General features: G+C 40.2%; 1 long non-coding RNA gene across 1 annotated transcript in view; it reads left to right on the top strand.

Moving 5' to 3' along the window:
* Positions 1-592: 592 nt before the first annotated feature.
* Positions 593-21,864, top strand: part of LOC133485232 (uncharacterized) — a 32,339-nt gene continuing 11,067 nt past the window's right edge. Inside the window, exons 1-3 of the long non-coding RNA XR_009790637.1 lie at positions 593-702; positions 19,611-19,676; positions 20,867-21,100. This is a non-coding gene — a long non-coding RNA (uncharacterized LOC133485232). The remainder of the gene's footprint in view (positions 703-19,610; positions 19,677-20,866; positions 21,101-21,864) is intronic.

The following is a 21,864-nucleotide window of genomic DNA, read 5'->3' as shown; positions in this document are numbered from 1 at the left end:
GTATAATAATAATAATAATAATACAGACTTATATAGCACTCAAAGATGCTTTACACCAGTAAAATGACAATAACAGTTAGGTGGGTGAGCAGGAAGCATGGGTGCCGGTGTCAACGCTTTCCACCGCGGTGGAACGCTGACAAGTCTCACCGGCCAGCAGTAGCCCTTGTGTATGTAGAGGGGACGCGGAAGGATATGTGTGTAGATGAGCTCGCTGCACCAATGTTCACAAGTCGAAGCCGAGTGTTCGAGAGCTTGCTGAGATAGCTAGGTGATAACTTAGTTTAAGTTATTTTATTTTAATTAGGAAGCACTTGAATGATTCTGTGAAAAAGAACTGAATGATTCGGTGAACAAATCTTTTCAGTTCAGGGTGTACCCCGCCTCTTGCCCGATGACAGCTGGGATAGGCTCCAGCACGCCCGCGACCCTAGTGAGGAGAAGCAGCTCGGAAAATGGATGGATGGATGGATGGATATTTCTAGCCGTGTGTAACACTGCATTCAGGAATGGCGGCTACGCCTACAGCGGCCTGTCAACCAATCAGCGTTCGTTATCACAGCTCGCCCCCTCAAAGAGTTCCTGGTAGCGCTCAGAATACCCTACCCGCCAGGAGGAACGAAATAATCTAGGAAACCTCCGTATCCTGGTATTATTTTTCAGTGGGGACACAGGGGAAACTCAAGGTACCAGCGTAGCGAGGTAAGTTCCTGCAAAGGTTCCTGTGGTGGGAAAGCACCTGATGATTAGTGGGTACGAATTCCCATATAGAGCTTGTTGGTATAAAAAATATTCTAGAGCATAATTTGACTTAATGTATCTTCTGCATAATTTATTGACATCTTCTTTTTAATGTCAACAACCCATGAGCCTGATTTAATGGAGTGCATTTGCAGTTGATGTTTTCAGCATCTTATCTGCATTGCTGTTATGTGCTACATTGGTTTTAACACCAAATTAGCACTGGAATGCTGCCTGTAAATAAATGTGTCTTGTTGCAGTGCATATGACTGCAACACATTGGACAGCAGCAACATGAGTTACAACACATTTAAATGGCCAAATGTCTGTTAAATAGAAAAAAATAAAATCATGCAATATTCATATCACAAACTGTGTGATGGTGTGAGTTCTCAATGTACCGTGGGTGGCTAAAAAAAAATCTAAGATGTTCCAGTATATTTCTGTTCACTCATTTTCATCACAGACATTCTGTTCAGAGTCACAAGGAAGCTACAGCCGACACTGTTTGGCTCAGTGTTCCAAAGGAGATTGACTGAGACTCATTCACATTGCTGACACATCGAGACAGACAACCATTCATCAATCTCATATGAGTTTCCCAGTAGGACATTTCTAATCTTTTTAAGTTCTGCTGAGCCCACTTGACAGCTGATCTTTTTTCTTTGCAAGAGAAAGAATTCTTATTTACTCCACTGTGATCTAATTTGATGCTGTATTCGTTGCTTGAGATTGGCAGATTTCAGGCTAACACATTGTTTAATTAATCATGATAACAACAGCCCAGGCGGAACGGCGGATAAAAGGTTAGCACTTCCGCCTCACAGTTCTGAGAACCCGGGTTCGCGTGAATGTGGGTGCAAATGGTTGTTTGTTTGTATGTGCCCTGCGATTGGCTGGCGACGAGTTCAGGGTTGCATCCCGCCTCTCGCCCGAAGATAGCTGGGATAGGCTCCAGCATGCCCGCGACCCTTGTGAGGATAGGCGGTACGGAAAATGAATGAATGAACAACAATCCCAATCAATTTAAACCACATTTTTAAAAGAAAATAATAACCAAAAAATTCGGGATCATGACCGAGCCCTGGCACGAGTAGTGTAACTCCGTGAATGATCAATACCTCCCCACCCAAAGTGTAGTTGACTATAGATGCCACACGATGGCAGCAAAGCACTTAATACAGAGAGAATCATATTTAACACCATGCATTTAACAGTAACACAATCAGGAACCCATGGTACATTAACTACTGAATACAGTACAGCACACTGACATGACATCTCACAGGGAAACAAAAATGCGCACTAGCACTGAAGTCAAATGTTATTAAACGCCTGGCATTACTCATCTTTTGGCATTCACACACAATAATTAATGTTAGGGAATACAGTTGAATCGTGACAGCAAAGTAGACTACACAGGGTACTAGTAGCTCATAAGGAGGGAGCCAAAAACAACAACATGCACCTGTACACGAGGTGCATTCAGCGACCGCCAACAAAACAAGAAATTGCAAATGGAAACCAAAAAAAAAAAAAAACATCAATGAATTTAACCTAACAGCAACATTTCACAAGATTACGCTAAAGTAATACTGATAAGTTTTTCAGTGAATAACGCGGGCTCGGTTCCCCCAAAAAATCGAACCGCAAATAGGCAGCAATTACAGCAAGTTTGACTTTTTACATTTCTTTCAAACTATATTTTAGTGGCAGCTACTTGTACTTGGATTTCTGTTGAATTATTTTGCCCACACAGAAAAAAACCCTGGAGGAACCAGAGAACTGATTCTTTAGTTTGACAGGTATAGGTAAGCAGTAATTGCTGTTTCTGCTGCAGTTAATGGCAATAACATTTCCTGGGTATGCTTATTGTTTTCCAAAAGCTTTTACAATAGCTTCATGGTGAAGCAGTACTTCTTCAGGAGTTTTAACTCCAAGACAGAGCCTGAAACAAATGCAGCAAAACGTGTGACCGTGCAGTAAAATAAATACTGAAAATACTCAATAAGTGTACATAAGGTTGGCCATTATTTATGGTTTATATGTGCTCTTGTGTTTAGGTTGCATGTCTCCTTTGCCAGTCTATTTTTTTTATTTATTTTTTTTTACCTGGGATTGGCAAGCTTTCAGCAAAACATACTAAATGTATTTAATAAACATCCATCCATCCAGCCTTTTTCTGAGCCGCTTCTCCTCACTAGGGTCGCGGGTGTGCTGGAGCCTATCCCAGCTATCATCGGGCAGGAGGCGGGGTACACCCTGAACTGGTCGCCAGCCAATCGCAGGGCACATACAAACAAACAAGTCACACCTACGGGCAATTTAGAGTCTCCAATTAATGCATGTTTTTGGGATGTGGGAGGAAACCGGAGTGCCCGGAGAAAACCCACGCAGGCACAGGGAGAACATGCAAACTCCACACAGGCGGAGCTGGGGATTGAACCCCGGTCCTCAGAACAGTGAGGCAGATGCTCTACCCAGTCGTCTACCGTGCCGCCTGTAATAAACATACTTAATATATAATAATAATAATAATACTAATAATAATAATAATAATAATAATAATAATAATAATAATAATAATAATAAATAAAAAGAGGATCTTCCAAAATATATAATTGGAGCCATAGAATGCACCCACATTTCTATTAAAGCATCATCACATAAAAAATCAGCTCCATGAACAGCAAAGGATTTCATTCAATCAATGCACATATCTGTGATCCACCTCACCTGTCGGAACACAAGATTCATTCTTTCATTCATTATACAAAATAGTTCTGTGGATGCATGCACATCCTCCATGGGAGCTGTGGTTGAGGATGGCAGGCTACAGTGTTGGGAAAGTTAATTTTTGATGTGAACCAGTTCAAAGTTCAGTTCACAACATCCATCCATCCATTTTCAACACCGTTTATCCTGGTTAGGGTCACGGGGCGCTGGAGCCTATCCCAGCTGACTTCGGGCGAAAGGCGGACTACACCCTGAACTGGTCGCCAGTCAGTCGCAGGGCACACAGTTCACAACATTTAAAATTAACTAGTTCAGTTCAAGGCGGCACATTGGATGACTGGTTCGCACATCTGCCTCATAATTTTAAGGACCTGGGTTTAAATCCGGCCTCCCCTGTGTGGGGTTTGCATGTTCTCCACGTGCCTGCGTGGGCTTTCTCCGGGTGCTTCTGTTTCCTCCCACATCCCAAAAACATGCATGGTAGGTTACTTGACTCTAAATTGCCCGTAGGTATGAATGTGAGTGCGAATGGTTGTTTCTTTATACAACCCGAATTCCAATGAAGTTGTAATGTTGTGTTAAACATAAATAAAAACAGAATAAATGATTGCAAATCATGTTTGACCTATATTTAATTGAATACACTACAAAGACAAGATATTTAATGTTCAAACTGATAAACTTGATTGTTTTTAGCAAATAATCATTCATCATCCATCATCTTAGAATTTTATCGCTGCAACACGTTCCAAAAAAGCTGGGACAGGGTCATGTTTACCACCGTGTTACATCATTACGCAACTGTGTTTATACTCTGCTTCTTGCCTGCCATTCCCATCTTGTCTGACCGTGTTGTGTGGTGGTGGGAGAAGAGGGACACTACCACTGCTTCATGATTTAGCACAAACATATTTGTGTGCTCTGGTATCCTCCACTCCATCAGAGAAAATATTCTCCACAGCAGGAGATACCGTAAGTGTGGAGGGCAGAAAATAAAAAGCAGATATGCTCATATTCTTGCATAAAAAATTTAATATTCATCTCTGCTTAAGTTTTCAAAATGTTAAGGCATACGTGCCTACTTATTTATTGCCACTGTTAATTTGTTTACATTTTATATCCTTTCTAAGAAGATGAGTTTTTAACTACTGACATTTTTTAAGCTTTAAATAAATTAGAGCAATGATATTTTCATTTTGACATATTATTGACATTTTTTATCTTCAGTTCAGTGTATTGAAGTTGAATATGTACAGACAGGTGCAGTCTTGTGCAGAAATTTTGAATAAAATAAAATGGTTGCCTTTGGTTTGGAAGCCGGTGTAGACCTACTTTTCCCCCTCATAAAACTACTCAGGAATCATTAAGAATATTCATAAATAATGAGAACAATAAGCAGAATCAACAATGGCATTGATATTGATCAAATTTGATCAATTCCCACCCCTATTGCTGACAGACTATTACCCTCCAAATATTGGCATTTCCCCATTGTAGTCAGCCATTTAGTCCACACAAGTAGCCAGCTGGTGCTTTCACCATACAATCTCAAAAACATGAGGAAAAAGCTGTTGCTTGAATGGTCTTTTTTCAAAATGAGGAATTTAAAAAAAACAGGACGTAGTCCTCAATGTGCAAATAAAACCTCAATTACAATGAAGTTGGCACGTTGTGTTAAACATAAATAAAAACAGAATACAATGATTTGCAAATCATGTTTGACCTATATTTAATTGAATACACAACAAAGACAAAGACACTAATTGTTGAAGCATTGAAGGTGGTATTCTTTCCCATACTTGCTTGATGTACAGCTTCAGCTGATCAACAGTCCGAGGTCTCCGTTGTCGTATTTTACGCTTCATAATGCACCACACATTTTCAACAGGAGACAGGTCTCGACTCCAGTCTAGTAACCACACTCTTTTACTACGAAGCCACGCTGTTGTAACACGTGCAGAATGTGGTTTGGCATTGTCTTGCTGAAATAAGCAGGGGCGTCCATGAAAAAGACATTGCTTGGATAGCATATGTTTCTCCAAAACCTGTATGTACCTTTCAGCGTTAATGATGCCTTCACAGATGTGTAAGTTACCCATGCCATTGGCACTAACACAGCCCCATACCATCACAGATGCTGGCTTTTGAACTTTGCGTCCATAACAGTCCGGATGGTTCTTTTCCTCTTTGGCCCGGAGGACAAGACGTTCACAATTTCCAAAAACAATTTGAAATGTGGACTCGTCGGAACACAGAACACTTTTCCACTTTGCATCAGTCCATCTTAGATGAACTCGGGCTCAGAGAAGCCGGCAGCGTTTCTGGGTGTTGTTGATAAATGGCTTTTGCTCTGCATAGTAGAGTTTCAAGTTGCACTTACGGATGTAGCACCAAACTGTATTTACTGACATTGGTTTTCTGAAGTGTTCCTGAGCCCATGTGGTGATATCCTTTACACATTGATGTTGGTTTTTGATGCAGTGCCGCCTGAGGGATCAAAGGTCACGGGCATTCAATGTTGGTTTTCGGCCTTACATGCAGTGATTCCTCCAGATTCTCTGAACCTTTTGATGATATTATGGACCGTAGATGATGAAATCCCTAAATTCCTTCCAATTGTACATTGAGGAACGTTGTCCTTAAACTGTTGGACTGTTTTCACACGCACTTGTTCACAAAGTGGTGAACCTCGCCCCATCTTTGCTTGTGAATGACTGAGCAATTCAGGGAAGCTCCTTTTATACCCAATCATGGCACCCAAATGTTCCCAGTTAGCCTGTTCAGCTGTGAGATGTTCCAAACAGGTGTTTGATGAGCATTCCTAAACTTTTTCAGTCTTTTTTGCCACCTGTCCCAGCTTTTTTGGAATGTGCTGCAGCCATAAATTTCTAAGTTAATGATTATTTGCTAAAACAATAAGGTTTATCTGTTTGAACATTAAATATCTTGTCTTTGTAGTGTATTCAATTAAATATAGGTTGAACATGATTTGCAAATCATTGTACTCTGTTTTTATGTTTAACACAACGTCCCAACTTCATTGGAATCGGGGTTGTACAAATATTCAACAGAATGGCAGGAACAGGGCCGCCCCTCACCAAATTGGCCCTAAGCCAAATTTTATTTGGAAGAACCCCCCGCCCCAACTCTCCCCATCCACATTTTGGGACAGGTAGTAAAAAAATGTATAGCATAATTTAGACTGTTAAAACTGTTAGTTTCCTTGAGATCAGTGCCAAGATATTACATTTTGTGCAGTAATGTTCATCCTCAGTTTATTAATAAGGTGCTCTGAAAGCCACTTTAACCATTTAAGCATGAGTAGTTATATTTAAATATACTGTATGATAGTCAATGTTTTCAAAGGCTATTTTTGAACAATGCACTTTCTTTATTGTTTCTAACTTCTGTAATAGTGAGTTGCAAGTCTCTACTTAGCAACAATAGAAAAATGCAGGTCTCAGGGTTGTAACAGTTGAGAAACAATGCCAAAGTTAAGTAATGTAGACCATTGGTTCTCAACTTGTCACCCCGGAACCCACATTATTCTATTATTGCAAAGTCGTGACCCAATTTTATAGAAGTTAACAATAAAAAAAATTATTGTTCAAAAACAGCCCCTGAAAACAATTATCATATATTTAAACAAAACTACACTGTTTACATGTTCAAAGTGCCTTTTAGAGCACTGTATTAAGAAACTGAAGATAAACACCACAACTGCATGAAAAAAATAAAGTGAGTAAAATTAAACATCACAATCGCACAAAATAAGGCCAGAGTTGATTGCCCAAAGTATATAAAACCACCAATTGGTCATTTTACCACTCCTTTTCATTCGATTAATGCATAGGGTGTTAACAAGATATTCAATAAATGGTCCTTAAGGCTGTTGTTGCGGAGGTGTAATCTTCATTCTAGTCATGCTGGAGATAGAGATTCCTATCTAATGAGTAGCAGGTGTTTGCCACAAAGTTTGATTTCAACAACATAACCACCTTCAAGTGAAGCACGAGCTTCCTCTTGTTTTGCCCTTTCCCTCCCTCTTACTTGCTCCCAACTCATGGTGTCTTTTGGACGATACATCAACTCAGTCCTTGCCTTTCAAGTGCAGACTTCACTTAATGTAAACATGAGTGGCAGCCGCAATGAATCAGTTGCCAAATACGGTGTTTCTCCCTGACATATGAAGGCTTGTAAAGTATATCATGTGTTCAGCCACCTTTTCTCCCGGATGTCCCGAACCAAACCTGGCATTCTTGAATGAAACATTGGCTGACTGTCCCCAATATTGCTTGCAATACGGGTATCCATACTTGTGTGTCTTACCCATTTAATTAAAGATAATTCTTGTCTGTGGGCCGTGACACGTTTTTGGGCATTGAGTTTGACGTCAAACCATTTATTTTGATTTGAAAGACTGGTATTTTCTATGATCAATAGAATTAACAGTAGCAGTGAAATTATGCCACTGTCTCACGTAATTTTTTTCCTATTGTTGGTCACACCTACATTAATTGTTCCAAACAGTATTTTTTTGAATCTTTCTGTAACCCATAAAGTTACAGCTGGGGTACATTTCCACTTTTCTGACAAGTTCCTCAATCAATGTTGGTCTCGCAGAGATATTTATTTCTTCCACCCTTTTTTTGGAGAGTGAAGTCAATCCCGGATTCTTCAAGGGATTGTTACTACCATCTATCCATACATCCATTTTCTGAGCCGCTTGTCCAGGGTCGCGGGAGTGCTGGATTCTATCCCAGCTATCATAGGACAGGAGGCGGGGCACACCCTGAACTGGTTGCTAGCCAATCACAGGGCACATATAAAGAAACAACCATTCGCACTCACATTCACACCTATGGGCAATTTAGAGTCTTCAATTAACCTACCATGCATGTTTTTGGGATGTGGGAGGAAACTGGAGTTCCCAGAGAAAACCCACGCAGGCACGGGGAGAACATGCAAACTCCACACAGGCGGGGCCGGGGGTTAAACCCCGGTCCTCAGAACTGTGAGGCAGACGCTCTAACCAGTCGCCCATCGTGCCTGTTACTACCATATATGGTCAATTGGAGACATTACTCAATGCAAATGTTGCTCAGCATGCGTGACTGTGGCAGTTTAGAACAGGTGGGATTTATCAACGCACATTGCTTACTGGTGTGCGTGCGACACGTGCCCTCAGATTTGAGAAATATCTATTTTTTTTGTACGTACACACATTTGAAATTTCAGTGGAGTGCACTACAAAAGCATTATAAATAGTGTAAATAGTGCAGCCTCCAACCAAAAACCATTAGCCTTGAAGTCAGTGCAGTTTATTTGTATCACATCTGCATCTTTTCTGGAAAAGTGATGGGATGGATTTTCATTTCCTTTAAGCAACAATTAACATGACAATAGTAAATGATATGAGGTACAATTCTTCATACCACCCTTGTTGTCGTTCCATATGAGCTGAGGGATTACCAAAGGTGATGTATTACAATTTGGGAGAACAACGAGAGAATGTTTACACCTTTTTTTTTAAATTTTTTTTTTTAACTGCTAATAGTGGTAATATTTTAATTGTGTTTTGTCCACTTGCTGACTTAGTTTAATGGTGGTGCACAAAAACCTTGACAGTGAATTGCCTCAGATCACAGATGTAATCAATGTCCGAGAAATCCAGTAGCAAAAAGGAGCATGGCATGGAGCTTTCACCGATAAGACCCTGGGTGGTTTTCTATAGTATTTGGCACCAACATGTTCGCTGCAAATCCTTATTTATTTTTTTTGTAATTGGAGGTACCAGTATACCATAACTTCTGCAGTTACTTTTACTATTAATCTGAAACAGTCAGGAACACGCTCAATTGCAGCTTTTTTATCATTATATCAAGATAGCGATACAGGCAAGGTGTCAGTCCCAGGTCATTCAGCCTTTCTTCAGAAATTGTGGAAAGGACACACAGTGATATACTCTCAGTGGGAAAAAAAAACATTGGGAAGACAGATGCTGCTTCAAGGGTTGACAAGGACATTTCAATTCCTGAGACACATTTAGATCCGTACAAACAAACACACATGCATAAACAAAGACAGTTGTTGGACAGAGATGCCAAGAGAAGAATAGCACAGAGAATCTGGAGAATGAAAGCTTTGAAACAGAAAGTTGACAGCTGTTTGATACACACTCCGATCTCACCCATCCCAAAGGAAAGTGCAACATATGCACCATTTCCCAAACCTCCCGAAGGGAAAGTGTCATTTTCCACTACTTAATAAACTAGAGACAGGTAGAGAAGCAGTGATACCACATATTGAACAGAAGTACACTGCAGAACGGTTTGGCTCTTTGATTAACATTTGTTGAGAGCCCCTTGACCATAGGAATGAAAAAGAGTCATGTACAAAGCAGTTGATTTCACTCAAGTCAGTAGAGGGAGTTATGGCTCCTGTTTCCCATAACAAATACCATGTGTACCAACAGATTACGCTGTTGGTGGGCGTGTTGGGTGTCATCTACTAAGAATTGCAATCTTTTACTAGGATCCCAAGTAGCGGATGCTAAATTGTGTGTTCTGTTCACTCACTCTGACAGATCATTGTGCATTGTTGGCAAATGGTATAAAAGTGCTGTTAACCGCCGTATTCAAAAGAGGGTTTTGCGCTTCAGGTAGCACTGATGGTTTTCACCATAGAAATTCTGGGAGAGTTAAAGATGCAAAATCAGCCATTGCAAATCTTTTCAGGTTTGATACATTAATATATTTGCATGTACTTCTCCCAGACCAGTTGCTCTAAATGCTCTTAATCGAAACCTGAGTTCTGACTAAACTCCCTGAACTAAAACATTGGTCTTTTGATCCGCAGTCAAAAGGCTCTCTCAGGAAATTGATAAGAACCAGACATATCCTCAGAACGAGTGGTCACTCCTCATTAACGTAACACAGACATCCCCCAGTGGTGACCACAAATACTGCAAGATAGACTCCTTGTGACTCTATATTATATATATCGAGAATGAGAGAAAATCCCACCCCTATACAAACATGTACCAGTCTGCATCAGTACCCTGAATATACGCCTTGATTTCTGTGTCATTAATATGTTGATTCTGCAAGTTTTGAGATAGGTATGTTCATTACAACTGTGCCATAGGGCTACAATCATAGAATATATGAAGTAAGGTGACGCCAAACAAATGGAGTAGTGCTGTGTTGAACCATATTATTTGATCTGCCAGAACCCAGACTGAAACAAGTTTATTTTTATATTTAATCTCTGCTTGAGACAAAGTTGGGAACCGTTTTGAATAGCAAGTGGAGTGCGGAGTTGCATTTGTCCCCATTTTCCCTGTAGTTTCACAATAAATGTTCCACATGTCAAGCATTTCCTTGTGTACTGTGTGTGCTTGAGTGAAAGATATCAACCTCTGCAATTGAGGACTAATTTTTCATAACCGTGGCAACCCTTTCAGAAAAAGGCTGATCCACGAGGATTTTCGTCATTTTGCCCTAGTGTTAGCTAAATCGACGTGGTGCCCCATTTGCATGCTAACTAAACCTGCTTAGTGGCCACATCCTCCCGTTTCACTTGAAACGGAGCGCGGAGAACGAATGAACCCAAACATTATCCTCCGACCTAACACATCAATTACTTTTTTTTTTTTTTTAACCAATTTATGCTACACAGTCAATCATACCACTTTAACAGAGGAGGTGAACTGAGGCTCCAGTGGATATAAAAAGTCAACACACCCCTGTTCAAATGACAGATTTTTGGAAGGAGGAGGCTGGGGACGAAGCGGGAGCATATGTACCGTTTTCCAAAGGACTCAAATACCCATCTATATATATATATATAGATACGTAAAATTGATGACAGAGAGGTGTTTTTTTTTTTTTAATAGAAAAATAGATGAATGAAGAGGGAAAAAAATGGGCTACAGCAAAAAGGGCACTTTATTTATCCAGGGCAAATGGGCAAATGCTTGAGCACCACCTGGTGGCTTTGCATGCCTGTGACAGCGTAGGTTATGTTACTATTACACACTAAAATATTTTTAGATTTATTTAAAACAATCAGAGATTTTTTACAATTTTTACAGATTTACATATAATTTTATTCTCCCCACCGACTCACAACGTCCTGAGTCGAGGTCAGCAGCGCTCCATTCACACTATACACAGTGTTGGTGGTGCACTGCTTCCCCCTCCCGAGACGCCGGATGGTGGATCAGAATTTCCTCGAAACGGTCCGGAAGTCTTTCTCCATGGCCTCACCGAACTCCTTCCATACCCGGGTTTTTGCTTCAACGACCACCAAAGCAGCATTCCGCTTTGCCAGCCGGTACCCATCAGCTGCCTCAGGAGTCCCACAGGCCAAAAAGGCCCGAAAGGACTCCTTCTTCAGCTTGACGGCATCCCTCACCGTTGGTGTCCACCAAAGGGTTCGGGGATTGCCGCCACGACAGGCCACACCTCCGGTCGACCGCCTCAGCAGTGGAGGCGCGGAACATGGTCCACTCGGACTCGATGTCCCCCACCTCCCCCGGAACGTGAGCAAAGTTCTGTCGGAGGTGGGATTTGAAACTCCTTCTGACAGGGGATTCTGCAAGACGTTCCCAGCAGACCCTCACAATACGTTTGGGCCTGCCACGTCGAACCGGCATCTTCCCCCACCATCGGAGCAAACTCACCACCAAGTGGTGATCAATTGACAGCTCCGCCCCTCTCCTAACCCGAGTGTCCAAGACATGCGGCCGCAAGTAGGATGACATGATACATGTTACTTCCCAACAATTTGACACCTGAAATGTATTCAAGTAGTCACAGTCATATTTATAGCTATCGTTCTGGGACGGAAAAATTCAGATTTTCATGAAAATGTGTTTTTCCTTAAAAAAGCTCCCCAAAAAAATCTGAGAAACATTCTAGAGACAAACGCTGACGTTTTACTCAGCATGTTTTTCCCCCCAGCAAAATGGCACCATCAAAACGTCTCTGGTTTGGGTCAAATTGAGTGTTTTGGGGGTTTCAAAAACAGTATAAACACAATGGGCTTCATTCACTGACCGTGTATACACACAAATTTGTGCTTAACTTGTGCGTATGCATTCTTGATGCACAAATCTGTCATTCATTAATACGTTCGTACTTGTTTTTGTTTGTACTCTGCAAATAAATTTAGAACCTCCTCAGGCCATGCGTACACACAAATAATGTAGGGTCAGCATTCGAAAACTGTGAAACACACATCTTTTACCCAAGATGCCCAATGTATCGGAACTACAATCATTTATAAAAACAATAATAACAACTTTACAGATACCGCAAACCAGGAATTTGCTAATGGGATGACTGTCCTAAATAACAAAGAAAAGGACATTTCTCATCACTTTTACCATCATTCCTGTGCATTTACTGTATGTGTTCCTGTTATCACTGAGCAAGCAGGAAGTGCGATCAGCCGCTCGCATTTCCTAGTTTCAAGCAAGGCTTCAGTTTTCTTTCTAATCCCTGCAATAATCTGATTTATTTATTTTTCTGTGATTCTGCATGTGCAAATGTGATCTAAATTTATCTATTCACACACATGCTCAGATATTTTGTTTCGCTTCTGATGCTAATTTCATGAACTGAAAATGCCTCTTTGCTGTGTTATATTTATTCCTTACTATGAATTTTAACAATTTATGCAGTGTTTCTTCAGTCTTGGCGCTTTGTTTTTGTAGGAACCAAGTTTCTTTTCTTGCAAACCAACTTCAATGCAACAAAGAAAAAACACGAATTACAACCATACATTCAAATGGAAAACTTACTTAATCGCCAAAGGATATTAATAATATATTCTACAATTACTACAGTAGCTTATATTCATCCCACAATAAGCCAAATAAAAATGACATTCAAACTTTTATCAATAACCTAAACACCACTCAATTAACTTCAGAAAGTAACCCTAGCAGAATTGCATAAGGCCTTAAACGATATGCCACCAGGTAGTGGTTATGGCAATGATGGATTTTCCAGAGTTTTATAAAAATTTCTATACTCGAACTGCTATTTTTCAGAATGGTGACAGACATAAAAGATAAAGGCCTAATTACAGTATAAGCCATATGAACACAGCCGCAATAAAACAACTACTGAAACCAGGGAAAGACTCAACTCATCCAGCTAATTATCGAAAATCCTTTCCAAGGCTTTAGCCAATAGACTAGAACGAAATTCTCCCGTCAATAATACATTGTGACCAAACAAGTTTTATCCACCAACAATATTATGCAACTGATAAACCTAATAAGTATATCTCAGCATATTAATCTAAAAACAACTGCCTTTCACTAGACACAGAAAAAGCTTTTTAAAAAAAGTTAACTGTTTTTTCTGTTTGCAGTCGTTCACAAGTTTGGCTTTGGTGATTCATATGTTCACTGGCTGGCAACATTATACAACTCACCCAAAGCAACTGTCACCTCAAATGGGGTCACATCACAGTTTTACTTTGCAAACAGGAACTAGACAAGGATGCCCACTCTCATCACTATTTATCGAACCACCGGTAATAGTGATATGGCAGAACAGTAGTATTAAAGGTATCTGCACTCCTGTGTCAGAACACAAAATCAATCTTTACGCAGATAATATCCTTCTTTATTTACAAGAACCCAAGTCATCTCTTCAAACAGTTTTTAACCTCATGAAGTCATTTTCGCAATCATCAGAATATGCTATCAATTTGTCAAAATCAACAACACTCCCTATAATGACTAACTCATGGGATCCTATGGACCAAAATTCAAACGTTCCTATTCCGACAGGGAATATCAAATATCTAGGCATTAATATGTCAGCAAAAAAGTTAAATAATGCAAATCACGTACCTCTACTGGAAAAAAATTGTTGATTTTAAACAGCCTTCCTATCTCTCTTTTAGGGCGTACAGCTACAGTAAAAAATAAAACGTTACCTCAAATTAACCATTTATTTTCAATGATCCTATTCAAACCCACATTAAAATGGTTCCAAATCCTAGACTCTGCCATTTAAAATTTTTACACTAAAACTAAGAAAAATTCAATTAGCCTATCTACTCTTCAGAAAGGTAAAACAGAATGGGGACTTGAAACACCCAACTTCAAACACTATTGCTTAACTAGCCAAATACAGTACCTCATGAAATGGTTACAGCCGAATGTTGAACAACAATCTTGGCTGGAACTAGAACAGACTACAATAGCACCGAACTTTCTGACCTCCCATTTATCAGCACAAGTCTCAAACACCACAACTGTTTTAAGAATCCGATTATTGCAGCCACTTAATCAACTTGGTGGAACTGTTTAGAAACCATACAATCTCAGTCAGCCCCATATCATTCCACCACAATCTGGCAGTCCCGATTTTGAGATTAACACAATACCCCTTTGCTGCAGCACATGGGAACAAAGTGGTATTGACCGCGTACATCACTTATTAAAAAAATGATGCATTCTTGTCATGTGAAAGTTTATTTCAAGAATTTCAAATTAGAGGTGGTAAATTCCTTCAAAACTATAAAGTAAGAACAGCAATCCTAAAAAGATTCTCAACACACGTGATTACTTTAGAACTACCCGTTTTGGTTCAGAAAATAGTAGAACTACTCCCACAAAACAAAAAACTCCTTTCAAAAGTATACAAATTAATCTCAAGTACTAATTCAATACACTTATCAATCGAAAAATGGGAAAAAAGACCTCTCAGTGTCTACTGACAATGGTTACTGGGCGCAAATCTGCAGAAATACATTTTCCATTACAAAACAAAACAAAACAACAATTTACAGCTAATCCAGCTCAGAGTACTCAATATCACACATTACGCAATATACTATGCATAAAATGGGTTATTCAAAAACAAACATATGCACTCATTGTACTGAAAACGCTCCAAAGCAAAACAAAGCACGTTTATTTATATAGCACATTTCATACACAAGGTAACTCAATGTGCTTTACATGATTAAAAGCATTTGAAAACAACGAAAAAAATAACCGCTTATAAAGATTTATCCATCCATCCATTTTCTACCGCTTATCCGAGGTCCGGTCGCGGGGGCAGTAGCTTTAGCAGGGACGCCCAGACTTCCGGGGGGATCCCGAGTCGTTCCCAGGCCAGCCGAAGGATGTAGTCTCTCCAGCGTGTCCTGGGTCGTCCCCGGGGTCTCCTCCCGCTAGGACGTGCCCGGAACACCTCACCAGGGAGGCGTCCGGGAGGCATCCGAATCAGATGCCCCAGCCACCTCATCTGGCTTCTGTCGATGTGGAGGAGCAACGGCTCTACTCTGAGATCCTCCCCACAGCTCATGACCATAGGTGAGGGTAGGAACGTAGATCGACCGGTAAATCGAGAGCTTCGCCTTCTGGCTTAGCTCCTTCTTTACCACAATGGATCGATAAAATGCCGCATCACTGCAGACGCTGCACTGATCCGCCTGTCGATCTCCCGTTCCATTCTTCCCTCACTCCTGAACAAGACCCCAAGATACCCGGCCGGGCCCCATGGGTGCAGGCCCGGCCACCAGGCGCTCTCCTTCGAGCCCCACCTCCAGGCCTGGCTCCAGAGGGGGCCCCGGTGACCCGCGTCCGGGCAAGGGAAACCTGAGTCCATAATTTGTCATCTTCATAAGGGGTCTTTGAGCCTTGCTTTATCTGGTCCCTCACCTAGGACCTGTTTGCCATGGGTGACCCTACCAGGGGTGTGAAGCCCCAGACAACTTAGCTCCTAGGATCATTGGGAAACACAAACCCCTCCACCATGATAAGGTGACGGGTCAAGGAGGGGTATAAACATTTAAAAGTAAGATAAAAAAAATAAAAGTACAATTAAAACAGCATACAGTGCAAGAAATATAATTTAAAAGTGGAAATGCTCTGAAAAGCATGAGACAAAAGAAGAGTTTTTAACCTGGACTTAAAAACATTCACACTTGGAGCTGACATCCCTGTTTGCAACTTATTCCATTTGTGTGCAGCATAATAGCTAAATGCTGCTTCACCATGTTTGCATTGGACTCTGTGCTCCACTATTTGACCTGAGTCTGTCGATCTCAGAGCCCTCCTGGGTTTATGTTCCATTATGTTTTCTTGTATTCAGGACCTAAACCATTTAGAAATTTAGAGACCAGGAGTAGAAATTTACAATCTATTCTAAAGCTGACTGGGAGCCAGTGTAAAAACTTTAGAATTGGAGTAATATGCTCTGACCTCTTTGTTCTGGTCAGACCCCGAACTGCAGCATTCTGAATGAGCTGCAGCTGCTTAATGCTCTTTTGGGTGAGTCCAATCAGAATACCATTACCATAGTCAAGTCTACTTGCGATAAAAGCATGGATGAGCTTCTCCTGGTCTGCTTGGCACATGCAAGCCTTCACTCTGGATATGTTCTTCAGATGGTAGAAGGCAGTTTTAGTCATTGATTTCATATGACTGTTGAAAGTCAGGTCGGAATCTATCAGTACACCAAGGTTTCGGACTTGGTCTTTGGTTTTTAAAGAGCGTGACTCCAAGTATTTACTAACAGCAATCCTCTTCATTGCAAAAAACAATTATCTCAGTTTTGTTGTGGTTTAATTGAAGCAAATTTTGGCTCATCCAGTTATTTATCTGTTTTAGACAGTGACACAACACCTCAATAGAACTACAGTCATCTGGAGACACTGCTAGATATAACGTAATATAATAATAATATATGTGTCCTCTGCATAGCTATGAAAGTCAAAATTAAAGTTATGAAGAATTTGACCCAAGGGTAGCAAATACAGGCTGAACAGGAGGGGTCCAAGAACTGACCCTTGAGGGACCCCATAGGTCATTGTCATTTGATGAGATTGAACACTTCCAATGGTTACAAAATAACAAAATTACCTCCAGGTAACCATTTAAGGACTGTTCCATTTAGTCCTACCCACGTTTCCAACCTGTTCAGGAGTATATTATGATCTACCTTATCAAAAGCAGCACTGAGATCCAACAAGACCAGAATTGACACCTTTGCCGAGTCAGTATTCAACCTATATATATATCATTTAGCACTTTTATAAGAGCAGATTCTGTACTGTCATGTGTTCGGAAATCTGATTGAAATTTGTCAAAACTTCCATTTAAGTTCAAGTAATTGTTGATTAAAAATAACTTCAACAACAACAACAATCTTGGCTTTGAAAGGGAGATTTGAGATGGGTCTATAGCTAACTAACATGGAACCGTCCAGCGTTCTATTTTTTTAGCAGAGGCTTAATGGCAGCTACTTTAAGAGCTTTAGGAAACACTCCTGACTGAAGTGAGCAAGTGATTAATTGCTGCAAATCAGCAAGCACAGACTTCGCAATAGCTTTGAAAAAGTCAGAGGGTATTAAGTCAAGACAGCTCGTTGATGGTTTCAGCTGCTGAACCGTTTTCTCTCCAGTTTTTTTTGGGTCAACTGTATCAAATTCTAACATGGTGATAGAGCTTTTCCTGGTGACTTTAGATGTATCATTTTATCATTTTGCTGATTTGTGCTGATATTTAACCTGATTTTCCTACACTTTGATTTAGAGGTCTTCACCATCATTGTGCTCCTCCACAGTGTTATGTTATAGGTTGCCACAAGATTGTCTCAGTTTTAATAGGAGCGACAGCATTCATGACATTAGAGGTTTTCCAGGTGAAATTATCCAAAGGTTCATCAACTGTCTCAACATTAAAAGTTTGTGTCACAGCTATGGTCTCCATAAACTTAGTGGCGGTATTCCCATTTATGTACCTTTTCTTAGTAGACATCGAGGTTGTCTGAACTTTTTGAAGAATCTGAAATTCAAAGAACACACAAAAATGGTCATAAATAGCCATTTCTTTAATGTCAACTGAACAACTAAAATCACCCAGTATAATTTCTATAGACTAAAAATAATGACTTTAAAATAATAGCAATACCACCGCCTTTTTTCCGTTTGACACTTGTTCATAATATAAAAATTTCTGGTGTTGCCTCATTTAAAATGGTATTACAGCTACTTTCTGTTAACCATGTTTCATTTAGTAGCAAAAAGACCAGATCATAGGTTGTAATGATGTCATTAATAATTGAAAAGAGCTAGTCTCGCTAGATAAATGGAGACAATGGTTTGATAGATGCACATTTGATCCGCACTAAATTTGTCATTCTACTTTTTTTGTGCCATATTTCTTCGACCAACTTTCTGTCCCTTGTAATTACAGGGATGAAAAATGCCTGATCTCCATAGGGGTCTGAGTTATTCTGGAAAACACCCCGCAGATATCTGTCAGATTTGCAAATAAGATTCTTCATGGGTTGAAGAGGGGCCCTTCGAATCTTAGTGGAAGTTGGTTTCAGGCGAGGGGGGATGGGATGAAGATCTTGGCATGGTGTGCGTTGGATTCCAATATTGACAATAGCCTTCATCCTGTCTGTCACACCTAACAGGGCATTTAGGCTAGTACAGAGTGAGTTTTGCGTTGGTCTTTGATGTCTGCGCTCCCAAAAAATGCATAAATTGTCAATGAAACTCACGGTTAGTGCAGTACACAAAAGCTGTAAACATACAAATCATACCTAAACTGATTTCATATAATATGTACATATTAATGAAATATATACATACTATATATCCATCCATCCATTTTCAACACCGCTTATCCTGGTTAGGGTCGCGGGACGCTGGAGCCTATCATACTATATATATATTCCAATATATTTTATTTTGTTTTTAAAATGATTCAAAAGGTGTAGGACATGCGACTTGATTCAGGACTTGCCCGTCTCGACTTGGGACTTGACTCAGGACTTGAGGGCAAAGACTTGAGACTTACTTGTGACTTGGAAAGTAATGACTTGGTCCCACCTCTGCTCTCCACTTTATACTCGGCTGACACTGACAGCAGTGCTACTGGCAAAAACATCATTATATTACATGTTTACCAGGCATTAATTGGTTATTATGCGTATATGCCTAGCTTTTGTACGTAGTGAGAATATTTCTATGCAATTATTTATGTATGAGGCTCATTAACTTTATCCGTGAGTCAATCAAAACTCAGTAATGAATTATTTAATTTGAGTCTGTGAATTCTTATAACTACTGCCTTTCCTGTGTGCTAGCCTGACCCCTTTCCTGCCACTAGCTTTGGTCTGAATGGTCAAGGCTACGCTAAGACTCTAGTAATGGTGAGTGGCTGCTACACATACACAGTAGAATAGCCTCAACTTGTTCCTGAAATTCGGCACTGCACTTGCCCTTTTTCCCTTAACTGATTTGCCATCAATTGAAAATACTTCACTAAACATTCACACTGTGACTTGAAACTCACATACTGTTTACAATGGCACATTCTGGTAAATATTGTGATATCACTTGTTCTCTTTTTTGCGGTCTGTGGCAGTGTAAGGCTTGTTCAGAATTAACTTCAAGTCGGTGTGAACTTCTTAGTCATTACTACAGACTCAAACAACCACCCATTACCACTGGACTTATTAAAGCTGCCCATGCTAATTCAAAACATGGAATGCTCTAATTATTCACCAGAGTATGGTTCATTCCACTCAAGTAGATCAGAGACGAACATAATTTACTGTGTTTTCTTGTCATGCATGTGGATGTGGAGGCTTCATCTACGGAAAGAGACTTCTTCAATCATATTACGACGCATCTTAAGCGAAATGAGAATGTTCCCTTTGCATTATTAGACTGCACATTTCAAAGTACTGTATATTTCTGGCACATTTAAATGTCATCAAAGCTGTAAACATACAACTCATACCTAAACTGATTTCAAGCCAGATACAGTACAGTAATGGTATGTTCCATTTACCTCGGAAGTGGGAAGTCACAGCTGGGAATAACATCACTGCCGAGTTACCAGCATTACATTTATCAAGTTGGAAAACAAGATGGCAACACCTGTCCGAATACAAGCAAATATGCGGTCCTTCTTCAACCATAGAGCTGTCAAATGTTACGGATGACAGCCATAACACTGATTGTTCCCGATATTGGGGAAAAAATCCTGCGTCTGACATTACTGACACGTCCACATTGAACAGCTGCTTGTTGCACACTATTTTACTACGCCCCCTGGTTGCCAAGCTGCTGAGGTGAAAGTGGTCTTTGGGTCTGGTTTCAACACATTGTAAGTCACTGATCATTGCCTTCATGGAAGCGAATAAGCTACACTTCTTACCATGCGTATCGGAGCCTTTGTTGAAAGCAAAGCCTGTACAATCTCTGACTCATCCCCATGTTTTTGCTCTAAATGTCTTGCAATTTGCAACACCCAACTTGCAGAACAAACACTACTGTTTCTTGTTGTAAAGTCTTGACCCATTCTTCTTTTTTTTTTTTTTTTTGCTGACAGCAGGTATAGAAAGTCGACCAACAGAATCTTCTTCATTTGTAAGCAGGGAAGAGGAACTATCAGGAAGACTTTGGTCCTGGTCTAAATCTAGCACTGAGGTTTTGAAAGAGGAAGCAGTGTGTCCTACCGCAGCCTGGTTAGATGAGTCACCTTGCCTGGCTTGTGTTGAATGATGAAGCACACTTGTCAAACATCACCTTTTACGCACCGGACCAGAGCTACTTCTCCTCCTAACAGGTGAACGCCCTTTATTCACAACATGCTTTGAGGAGGCTTTTGATATACGTGGTAAGGAAGAAAAATCTCTTATGGTATCCTTATACTTAAAGAGAGGGTCGACAGTTTCCAAAACTTCATTTCTGAACCATCAGAGTCCTCACTTGTTGCCGGAATGTATTCATCTCCACTGTCATCTGAGGTGGAGTAAAAACGCGCATTTATATGAAAGTGAATCTGATTTTTTTTTTTTTAAACAACAACAACAACAAAAATATGAAGGACAGAAGGCAGAAGACCGAAGAAATATCTGTAATTTACTTATGAAACATTCCCTGATATCTATGTGTGTTGTTTACCTGCATACCTTTCGTCCTCCTGAGCCTTGGGATAGTCACGTGCTCTGGGTCTGAGAGGCAAAGGTCAGGGACAGGATTTGACAATGGATCCTGGGGTTCATCAGAATCTGTGTAGTCAACCAAAGGCAGATTCAGCCCATATTTTTTGTCTGAGGGAAGAGGATGGTTTGCATCAGAGTCCCGGAGAATATAAACAACCCATGAATTACTAAAACATGTCACATAGACAAAAAGCCTATACTCAAATATATTTCAAAATTAACCAGAGTTGCCACTTCACTTCAGATAAAATGTACTGTGACAACAGAGAGAGTTTGACTTGTAGTAAAAATTGCCAAGTATAGATATCCAAAAAAACACCTCAATATAAATACACTTCTGAATACCAAATATACCAAATAATAATTTGTCTTGGCTAGCTGAGGG

The sequence above is a fragment of the Phyllopteryx taeniolatus genome, chromosome 10, assembly GCF_024500385.1.
Source record: "Phyllopteryx taeniolatus isolate TA_2022b chromosome 10, UOR_Ptae_1.2, whole genome shotgun sequence".
Lineage (NCBI taxonomy): Eukaryota > Metazoa > Chordata > Actinopteri > Syngnathiformes > Syngnathidae > Phyllopteryx > Phyllopteryx taeniolatus.
The sequence above is the reverse complement of the archived record's forward strand: the minus strand, read 5'-3'. Positions and strand labels throughout refer to the sequence as shown.